The 9,490-nt window shown below is 45.7% G+C and overlaps 1 long non-coding RNA gene across 1 annotated transcript; it reads left to right on the top strand.

Annotated features, from left to right (window-relative positions):
- The first annotated feature begins 236 nt into the window (after window positions 1-236).
- Window positions 237-5,298, top strand: LOC144582372 (uncharacterized). Its single transcript, XR_013534958.1, has 2 exons — window positions 237-414; window positions 4,184-5,298. It is a non-coding gene; the product is annotated as an uncharacterized LOC144582372 (long non-coding RNA).
- Window positions 5,299-9,490: the final 4,192 nt, after the last annotated feature.

The raw sequence follows: 9,490 nt of genomic DNA, 5'->3' as shown, positions 1-9,490 counted from the left end.
AGGAATGTTCCACAAAAGCCATGAAAGCCACAAAAGCCACAGGAGCCACAAAGGCCACAGGAGCCACCAAATCCAGAAAAGCCTGCCACCTGCTGCAGACGGGATCTGAAGTCATTTGGGCTTCGGAGGCACTGCTGGATTCACTGCGGCAATGCTGTTTCCTCAGGTGGCGGCCGCGTTCTTACGGAAAATGCAGGACTGCTTCCTCCCACACCCACAGCTACAGGCAGCTCTGAGCACTTTCGCTTTCACCAGAGCATTCTGTCTGTCGGGAATTTCTTTCAGTGAAATTTGTTTCAATTGTAATGTTTTTAAACAGAACAAAAACCTAACCAAACAGAAACGCAGAACACAGATCTCATGGGCAGCATGGCCGTGTCCTTTGGTTAAGAACGAGGTACAAGGAGTGACGAGGTGAGGAGGGAAGAATGAGGAGAAATGGGATGAGGAGGAAGAAAGAATGAGGGAGGAGGGATGGAGTAAGGAGGGAGGAGGGATGGAGAAGAGGGAGGAGGGAGAGAGACAGGGTGAGAAGGGAGGACAGGTGGGTGGGGAGGGATGAAAGAAGAGAGAGGAAGGATAGAGGAGGAAGAGAGATGCCATGAGGAGGGAGGAGAGACAGGTTGAGGAGGGAGGAGGGATGGGGCTGGCAGGGAGAGAGGGAGGGAGGAGAGAGGAGGGAGGGGTAAGCGGCGGTAAGGAGGGAGGAGGCAGACAGGAGGAGGGAGGAGGGAGGAGAGAAGTCACATCGCCCGCTGCACTGCCCATGTACGCCAACTCCAGGACTCCAGCCAGCCAGGTGGCTGCAGGGGAAGCAGTGTGTCTGCTCTTTCCCATGACTCAGGACACACCTGAACACCAGCCAGTCGGTCTCCATCGGGGCATCAGGAAGCACTGCCTGTGGACTCCTGGGTTCTGGCCTGCAGCTTGTCCCTTGGCTGCCAGTGCTGCCGTGTTCCTCGCCCTTCCCGGGCTTTGGAGCATCGGTTTTCCAGCTCTCCGAGGAGAACATGGTTGGTCTGCCCTGCAGACTGGGTGAATCCTCACCACCTGGCACACAGTGCGTCCTGAGGGCTGTGGTTCTTTGTGGGACTTGCTTTGGTGCGCCTGGCTACATTTTAACTGGGCTGGCATGGTGGAGAAGGGCTTGAGATGTTTAGCTGAAGTGGACGTTTCTTCCTAAATGGTCAACAGGCTGCGTCCCCTCCTCCCACTCCTGGCATGCTTGGGAGCTGAAAAGGAGAGCAGCTCTGGAGGCCTCTCCACCAGGCAGGGCCGGGCAGGACAGGGGCCCCAGCCTGAACCTGAGTCACCTGAGGCCGGCTCCTGCAGGGTTGTTGGCTGCGGTAAGGGCTGGCCTGACCAGGGTGCCCAGCAGCCAGACCTGAGCAAGGGTCCCTTTGTCACTCACGCTCCATGTCCACCCAGGGTCAGCAGGGGCTCTGCTCCAGGCAGTCACTCGGGCGCTCAGGCTGTGGTGGCTCGGTCTGGACTTGCTTTGTAGGGCATCACTTCAGTACTGCTAGGGTCCAGGACGAGCATAGGAATTAGGAAGAAACATTCACAGTAGGCGACTGTTCAGTTCGGTGAGATTTTTCACTCACCTGCTTCCTCAGCTGTGGGTCTAATACCTGAATCAAGCAACCAGGCTTCCCTGCGAGGATCACATAATTCAAAAGCTTCCTTTCAGTGGCATCCGTCCCAACTAAAGTACACGTTAGACAGGCCTGGTCCAGAGGTGGGCCGTGTAGACCTCAGAGCCTACAGGGCTGCCCTGGACTGCCGAGACTGAAGGATTTGCAAACGATTCCAAGCAACTCATACTCGGGGAAAGCTGCACGTCACATCTGGGCCCCGACATTTAATTTCGGGATCCCTTAGATAGTAGGGAGAGTTGATAAAATGATTTGTTTTTGTTTAATAGAAGGGTTTGACAATCATTGGCAAACTTGGAGGAAAAGTTTGGGGCGCATTCAATATCTCTTTAAAAAACCACGCTTTTAAAGAGACCTCTGCTGTTCTGGCACTAAAGCCTTTGGAATTTGAGAATTGGTGAGGGATTCAAACGCTCATGTCACTTCATGTCCTTAAGAACCAGAGAAGTGACGGGTTGCTCAACCTTATGACCAATTCCAGAAAGCCCTCAATGTTGGCAGCTGTTTTAAGAGAAAAATGTCCTCTTCCCATCTCTGGAAAGAAAGAATCCAGGCAGGCTGGGGCATACTGGCCATCTAGCTGTGTGACAGGTGGAAGCAGGGAAGTGGCTGAGTCCGGGAGTTCTGAGCCGCACTGAGCGAGGATTGTGCCACAGCACTCCGGCCTGGGCAAACAAGACCTCTTCTCCAAACATACGGTCCATTGACCAAAGACCCCTCAGAGTGCCTGTGATGTCAAAATTAGTCATGGCACTAAAATTACCCGGCTTTTTCCCACTCTTCTCAGTAGGCAGTGGTGTTTCCACTGGTGCAAAATATGCACAAGCACATAGAAAATGAAATGTCTTTATTTTATTGATTGATTGATTTTTGAGACGGAATCTTGGTCTATTGCCCTGGCTGGAGGGCAGTGGGGTGATCTCAGCTCCCTACAACCTCCGCCTCCCAGGTTCAAGCGATTCTCCTGCCTCAGCCTCCTGAATAGCTGGGATTCAGGAGCCCACCACCGCGCCCAGCTAATTTTTATATTTTTAGTAGAGACAGAGTTTTGCCATGTTGGCCAGGCTGGTCTTGAACTCCTGACCTCAGGTGATCCACCTGCTTCAGCCTCTCAAAGTGCTGGAATTACAGGTGTGAGCCACCGCACCTGGCCTGCAGCTAAATGTCTTTAAAGAAATCTATGTTTTGATTTCTAAGGTATTTGTTATTCCCCTAACAAATCACTAGTCTAGTATTCTAATGCACTTATGAATTAGAATAAAGATCACAGTAGAGAAAAACTAAGCTTTCTGTCTTCTGCAATCACCACTGCAGAAGAGAAGCAATGTAGTCTGTTGTATACTAGCTGTTAAGGTTCGCTTCTGGAAGTAACACACAACATTTCTGCTCAAATATCGTTGACAGAAGCACGCCACATGGCCACATGTACCCTCAGGGCAGGTGAAGTGCAGCCTCACGTGGCTGGAAGGTGGAGGAACATTTGTCAACCATCCTAATAAGTTTCCACCAGTTTCGTGAAGAAGAGAAACACCTTTGAAGCTGTCTTAAGAAACCTATGTGCCGGGCGCGGTGGCTCACTCCTGTAATCCCAGCACTGTGGGAGGCCGAGGCGGGTGGATCACGAGGTCAAGAGATCGAGACCATCCTGGTCAACATGGTGAAACCCCGTCTCTACTAAAAATACAAAAAATTAGCTGGGCATGGTGGCGCGTGCCTGTAGTCCCAGCTACTTGGGAAGCTGAGGCACGAGAATTGCCTGAACCCAGGAGGCGGAGGTTGCGGTGATCCGAGATCACGCCATTGCACTCCAGCCTGGGTGACATGAGCGAAACTCTGTCTCAAAAAAAAAAAAAAAAAAATATGTAAGAAATCTCTCTCTGGTGGCTATGTCTTCACATTGCTCCCTGTAATTTTTATATTCCTTATACTTACCTGTGCTTTACAGATTTTTATAATAAATATTATTTTTATAACCTAAGCAGTAGGAAATTAAATAATAACTGTTTTTCTAAAGGAATCCATAGAGTGCTATAGACAGGAAGTTGGAGTAGCCAGAAGTTTAGATGAAATCATCTCAAATATCTGTTTAGCTGTTCCAAGCATCAGTGGGCTGAGTCTTCCCTTAGGGAACCGTGTCTGGGTCAACGTTCCCATGGGACCTGGCCAAATGTGGAGTGGGGTTTGAGCACGTGGCTCTGGCCTCCCCCCAGCGTGTCTGGTGAGGCTCTGCCTCATGTCTCCAATCATACTGTTTATTTTAAAAACAACCATAAAACAAGCAAAGAAACTACTTTGCAAGGTATTTATTTTAAGTTCCGGCGACGGGGAGGAAAGACGGAAGCAGCAGATAGGAATCGCACTCACTGAAATTAGGCCAATCTGAAATCTATTTTTTCTGCCAGGCAGAAAAAAGAAAAGGTGTGGTTTTTGTTATTTTTAATTTTTATCTGATTGGGAACAGGAAATCATTCTGCCATCCTGTTTTTTTTCTAGGAGATGTATTTAAGTCCCTCTGTTTTCCCCTGCAGTGGAGGCAGCGTTGGTAAAGACAGCGGATTGAGAGACTTGTTGATGAAGCCACCTGCTTGTATTTCCACGCAGCTCGGTCATGAAAAGTGCCCAAAGAAAAAGAAAAGCCGTTTTCCATGAGGCGAGAATGGCTGAGACCCTGGCCAGGGAGAGACTGGAGATGGGAGGCGGTTCATTCTGCCAGAAGACCCCAGGGGGCTTTGCCTCTCCCGGCCGAGCCCCATTGAAGGTCCTGGGATCAGCTTCTGTGATTCTCACCTTGTCTCTGTTTTTCTAGTAGATGCACCAGAACATCTGACTCACTTTGTGAAACCATGCTGTTCTCTTTCAGTTTCCTCTGCAAGGTGTGACTTGAGAAAGCCTTGGAAAATCTAGTTCAGCCCAAGTGAGCATCCTTAAAGGCAAATGGCCACTGGGGAACAAAATTCAGCCTGACCCAGAAGCACTTCACCAGGCAGCCCCACTGCTCCACAGCATCCCCAGCGTGGGCCTGTGGTTCATACCACCTAACAGGTGGTATTGAAGCCATAACGAAAATCCTGGTTTCCAGCCGGGCGCAGAGGTTCACACCTGTAATCCCAGCACTTTGGGAGGCAGAGGTGGGCAGATCACGAAGTCAGTAGTTTGAGACCAGCCTGACCAACACGAGGAAACTCTGTCTTTTCTAAAAATACAAAAATTAGCCAGGCGTGGTGGTGGGGACATGTAATCCCAGCTGCTCAGGAGGTGGAGGCAGAATGGCTTGAACACGGGAGCTGAGGTCACACCACTGCACACACCAGCCTGGGTGACAGAGTGAGACTCTGTCTCAAAAAAAAAAAAAAAAAAAGAAAATCCTAGTTTCCTGTTGCGCCATCGCCTCTTGGCGTGAGGACCAAGGAGCACTGGGAAGGTCAGGCATCCTCTCTCTGTGGGGTACCCTTTCGCCAGTTTGCTTTTACAAGCAATGTTGATTTTATTATGAGATAGTTCAAGCTTGCAGAAAATGATATAAAGAAAAACTGTCTACACATCATTCAGCTTTATCAAATTGTATCATTTAGCTATATTTGCTTCGTATATTTTAAAAAAGAAAACATTCATATTCTTGTCAGCAGAGAAAAATAAGTAAAAATATAAATAAATCAAATATTGAGTTGAAGCACACATTCTAGGTGGCTTTTGTCCCAACACTGTTCTCTTTCCACTTCCGCAGAGGAATTATTATTCTAAATTGATGTGTCCACACATTGGTGCATTTGCATACGCATGTTACATATGTATGATTGTATAAATAGCGTAGCTTTTGTCCCAAGACTGTTCTCTTTCCACTTCCCCAGAGGAATTATTATTCTAAATTGATGTGTCCACACATCGGTGCATTTGCATACGCATGTTACATGTGTATGATTGTATAAACAGCGTAGCATGACTGTGTATTTTACAGACTTTGAGGAAGTGTTACTGTAGCTATAGTTCTGAAAGTTACCTTCTCAGCCCGTGTTACATTGTGTACTTCCTGCACTTGGGTTCACTCATCGGAACACAGCAAGGTGCTCGACTGTAGAATATACTACAGTACAGTCACGCATTTTTTTCCTGCAGAAAGACCTTTCTGTGTTTCCAATCTGTCTGTCACCACGAACAATCTACATGTTTCTTTCATTTCCCTGTCAATGTTTGTCTGGTTTTGGTATCAAGGTAATGCTGGTCTAACAGAGTGCATTAGCCAATATTCTCACTTCTTCCATTTTTTTAAGGAGTTTGTGTGTGCCTGGTATGATTTCTTCCTTAAATATTGGGAGAATACACCAGTGAAGCTATTGGAGTTTCCTTTGTGGAAGGTTTTTAACTGCAAATTCAATTTCTCTAATTAATATAAAGGTATTCAATTTACCTGTATTTCTTGAGTGAGACTTGGGAGTTTGTATCTTCCAAGGAATTTGCCATTTAATCTACATTTTAGAATTTATTCCAAATTCATTCATATAACCCCTTATTATTCTTTCATAGTCTGGAGCATTGAGAGTGATGTAACTTGTCAGTTGTGATATTGGCATGTTATACCTTCTCTCTTTTTTTCTGATAAATCTGGCTAGAAATTTTCAATTTTATTGGTTATCCCAAGAACCATCTTTTAGTTTCTTTGATCATTGTTTTTCTGCTTTATATCTTACTGTTTTGCTCTGATCTTTATTTTTTCCTACCCTCTGTTTCCCTCCCAGTTTTCATGCTATTGCTGTCCTATGTTTTACTGTTTTATATATAAATTATGAACCTTCTAATACTATGCTGTATTTCTCATTAGCCACTTATGTTTGAAAGAAATTTAAAAATAAGAAAATTATTTTATATATTTATGTCATATAAATATATATTTATATTATATGATGATATATAAATATATATATTTACAAAATATATATATAAATGTAGTTACCAATCCAGTATTCCTCATTCTTCATTAATATCATCTGGTGTCAATTTCATTCTGTTTAAAGGACTTCCTTTTAGCATTTCTTTCTTTCTTTCTCTTTTTTTTTTTTTTTTTGAGATGAAGTTTTGCTCTTGTCGCCCAGGCTGGAGTGCAATGGCACAATCTCGGCTCACTGCAACCTCCGCCTCCTGGATTCAAGCAATTCTCCTGCCTCAGCCCCCCGAATAGCTGGGATTACAGGTACACACCACCATGCCAACTAACCTTTGTATTTTTAGTAGAAATGGGGTTTCACCATGTTGGTCAGGCTGGTCTTGAACACCTGACCTCAGGTGATCCACCCGCCTCGGCCTCCCAAAGTGCTGGGTTACAGATGTGAGCCACCATGCTCGGGCCCTTTTAGCATTTCTTGTAAGACAGTTACATTGACAATGAATTCTTTCAACTTTTGTATTTCTGAAAATGTCTTTGTTTCGCCTTTGGTTTTGAAAGCCATTGTCCCTGGGTATAGATTCTAGGGTGGCAGGGTTGTTTTCTTTTCATTTTAGTATTTTAAAGACATTGCTCAGCTGTCTTCTTGCTTGCATTCTTTCCAAAGAGAAATCTGGTGCCATTTCTATTTGTTTCTCTGCATGTAATGTGTAACAAAAATTCAGTGTGTGTTCTCTGCCTACTTTTAAGAGTGATTCTTTATCCTGGTTTTGGGCAATTTATGATAATGTATTCTGGTGTAGTGTTATTCATATTTCTTGCGCTGGGAGTGATTTTCTCAGAACTGCACGTATGTAGTTTTTAAAATCAAATTCGAAGGCTTTGACCATTATATCCTCAAATATCTCTTCCGTGGCCTCCTCTCTCCTCTGGTCACGGATTCTGACTGCATGTTAACTTGCTTGAAGCCATCCCGTGTCTCCTTGGCACTATTCTTTAAAATCATGTTTTCCTCATTGCGTTTTATGTGGATAGTTACTATTGCTGTATCTGTCAGTTCACTACCAATTCTCTATTCATTCCATCGTCTACGAATCCAGTCCATGCATTTTTGGTCTAACCCACTGCAGTTTAGTCTCTAGATGTTTGAGTTAGGTTTTCCTTCTTATCGCCTGTGCACTTCCCCTTAGATTTCTGAACATGTGGGTTACAGTCGTAGTAGCTGCTTCGGGCCCTTGTGTGCTGTTCTCACATAGGTGTCAGTGAGATTGCCTGATTTTTCAGCCCACGAGGGACTCTAATTTTTGGCTTTTGTATCCTCCTGGTCATCTCTGATTGGATGCCAGACACTGTGAATTTTAGCTTACTGGATGGATGCTGGATATTTTTACATTCCTAAAAGCGTTCTTGAGTTTTTTTCCTGGCACATAGTTACGTTACTTGGAAACAGTTTGATCCTTTCAGTTTTGCTTTTCAACACTTGTCAGGCAGGACCACAGCCATGCTTAGTTTAGGGCAAATTCTTCCCTGTGACAGAGCCAAGGCCCTTCCCAAGGTCCCGTGGAAGGCGAGGTGTTCCCTCAGGCACTGTTCCTGCCTCTCTGTGAGCATAGCCCCTTCCCTCTGCCTCTTTCCCTCTCTTCTTCCTTTTTGTTTTTAGACGGAGTTTTGTCCTTGTTGCCCAGTCCAGAGTGCAACGGTGCGATCTTGGCTCACTGCAACCTCCACCTCCAGGGTTCAAGCAATTCTCCTGCCTCAGCCTTCCAAGAAGTTGGGATCACAGGCATGCGCCACCAAACCCAGCTAATTTTGTATTTTTATAGAGACATGGGTTCTCCATGTTGGTCAGGCTGGTCTCGAACTCCTGACCTCAGGCGATCACCTGCCAAAGTGCTGGGATGACAGGCGTGAGCCACAGTGCCTGGCCCCCTTTTTGCTTTTCATACGATTCTTTCCTGGCCTCGTGCAGTCTCCTCACATGCACGTGCTGCTCAGGACGCCGCTGAACATGTGCGGGGACCCTTGGCTGTCTCCAGGGTTCTGTGGAGGTGCCACTCCCTCCTCTGTGGTGCTCCTTCCTTGAATTCCAGCCGCCGTGTTCTCTCCCCTGTTTCCTTTCACTCAGGACCCTACAGAGATCCACCTGGGTGCTCCCTTCCGCACTGAGTCCTGTAAAGCTCTTCAGTCAGGAAGCCGGAGGGAGGAAGGGTTTCCATCACTGCTTCGGCTCTCAGCAAGCATCGTCTTTGACGGCCTTATGCTCACCTTTGGAAGCTGTTGTTTTAAATATTTTGCATCTTTTTATCTACATTTCGGCTTTTGCAAACAGGACAGCAAATTTGGTTTATCTTGCCCCATGTTTTCTGGACTTGGAGATCCTTACATTTTTTCAAAAATTAATTTTGTATCCAAAAATCTTACTGAAGTCTTAATAATACCAATAAAGATATTTTAGATTTTTGTGTAAACAAACATACTGACTGTAAAAAAGTATTATATTTTTTCTCTTTTCCAAGACAGTCTTTTATTTCTCTGTTTTTGTTTTTGATTTTTTTTGTATTTTTTGTTTTTTTGAGACTAAGTCTCACACTGTCACCTGGGCTGTAGCACAGTGGCACCATCTCGGTTCACTGCAACCTCTGCCTTCTGGGTTCAAGCAATTCTCTTGCCTCGGTCTCTCAAGTAGCTGGGACTACAGGCATGAGCCACCATGCCCAGCTAATTTTTTTTGTAGTTTTAGTAGAGACGAGATTTCACCATGTTGGCCAGGATGACCTCACGATGTGCCTGCCTCGGCCTCCCCAAATGCTGGGATTACAGGCATGAGCCACTGCACCCAGGCTATTTCTCTTTGTTCTTTCTGTTCTGACTACAACATGTGGTATAGGCACACCTCACTTACAGTACTTCACTTTATTGCACTTTGCAGATATTGTGGGTTTTTAAAACGGCAACCCTG

Source organism: Callithrix jacchus, chromosome 4, assembly GCF_049354715.1.
Source record: "Callithrix jacchus isolate 240 chromosome 4, calJac240_pri, whole genome shotgun sequence".
Lineage (NCBI taxonomy): Eukaryota > Metazoa > Chordata > Mammalia > Primates > Cebidae > Callithrix > Callithrix jacchus.
Note: the sequence above shows the minus strand (reverse complement) of the source record. Positions and strands in the feature narration are given on the sequence as shown.